Consider the following 1,761-nt stretch of genomic DNA (forward strand, 5'->3'; position numbering starts at 1 on the left):
TGAAAATTTGAGGAATATATATATACTATAAAAATTTAGAAAAATCACAGAAATATATAAAAAAATATTTTGAGGTTGGAAATTTGTCTTTGCAAACTTTTTACCCCCAAATAAGTTCCAAAACCTCCCAGAATAGTATTTTCATACTTAAAAAAATCCTAGAAATTTCAAAAATCCTGGGAGTGTACTTTTTGTACAATATCTTCTCGATTTTCCATCCCAATGATTTTAAAGGGAGGCATGAGCTCTTCGGAGTACGATATGCCTCGATTCTGAGGAATACTCATATAATATTTAGTTTGTGCATTTCTTCATAATTATTTGAAAGGGAGTAATTTCGAAGGTTTATTAAATTTAATTTGTGGGATAATTTTTAATTAAGTAGGTCCCGTTCGTAGAATGAGCGTGTAGGGGGTGCTAATACCTTCCCCTCGCATAACTAAACTCTCAAACTCGACTCTAGTAACGTAGACCAATTCTATCCTTAATTGGGTAATAATCAAGTGTTCTAACCACACTCCAAAAGGTTAGTGGCGACTCCATCACACCTTATTTTTCACAAAAATATTTTTAAGACCACCTTGTCTAGTTCGCCACGAAACTTTGTGACAACTAGGGAGACTTAAACACCCCTTCCTGAGCATGAAACACCACTAGAAGTATCACCCATACTCTTCGAGTTTTAAAAATGTCATCACTAAGCCACCTAATGAGTTACCTCTCATGAGATACCTTCAACATGTTATTAACCTCGTTCCTAGTTCATCTTTACCTAATTTACCATATCATAGAGTGAACCCAAGAGAACATGAGGAGTTGATGAAACAAGTGAATGAATTGAGGGAACATGACTCTATTCAAGAAAGCATAAGTTCATGTGGCTGCCCTACTCTCCTTACTTCGAAAAAAAGAAGACACTTGGAGAACATGCATCAATAATAGATCAATCAACAAGATTATCGTCAAGAATAGGTTTCTCAAAACCATTGTTTTCAATAGGGATGTGAAGGTCGTAGGCTACTTCTAGGTACCAAACTCCAGCTTTCTAGTGCTTACCACCCCAAAACTAATGGGAAAACTGAGGTAGTTAATAGGAGCTTGGTGACCTATTGAGATGCCTAGTGGGTGAAAACATAGGTACGCAGGATTTGTGTCTTTCTATGACTGAATTTGCATTTAATAGTTCAGTGAATAGAACAACAGGATTGTGTCCTTTTCAGGTTGTCATTGGTTACCAATCTAGGAAGCCCATAGATCTCCTTCCATTACCTCCATAGGCTAGAGTGAGTGAGCAAGTTGATGCTTTTGCAAAGCATATACATGATTTACAATCTGAAATAAGAATTAAAATTAACTTGAATAATGAGCATTATAAATCTAGTGCTAATATACATCGTAGGATGTAAGAATTTTTAGAGGATGATATGGTTATGGTCCGTATTCATCTCAACTAGATTCCTATAGGAAAAGTAAGAAAGTTGCATGCTAAAAAATATGAGACCTTTCAAAGTTTTAAAGAAAATTAGTTCTAATGCTTACATGCTTGATATTCCTATTGATTGTGGTATAAGCAATGTGTTTAATGTTGAAGATCTAACCCCTTTTCTCGAAGCATTATCTTTTGTGGAGCCTTCAAATTCTAACCTTGCAGGTGATCCTACTCCTTTCCCTACCCTTCATGAGCATGAAAACCCAAAATTTCCTTTGCCTCCACCTTTACCCATACCAAAGAACCTTGATGAGATTGAAGAGATATTGGAT

Source organism: Malania oleifera, chromosome 2 (assembly GCF_029873635.1).
Source record: "Malania oleifera isolate guangnan ecotype guangnan chromosome 2, ASM2987363v1, whole genome shotgun sequence".
NCBI lineage: Eukaryota > Viridiplantae > Streptophyta > Magnoliopsida > Santalales > Ximeniaceae > Malania > Malania oleifera.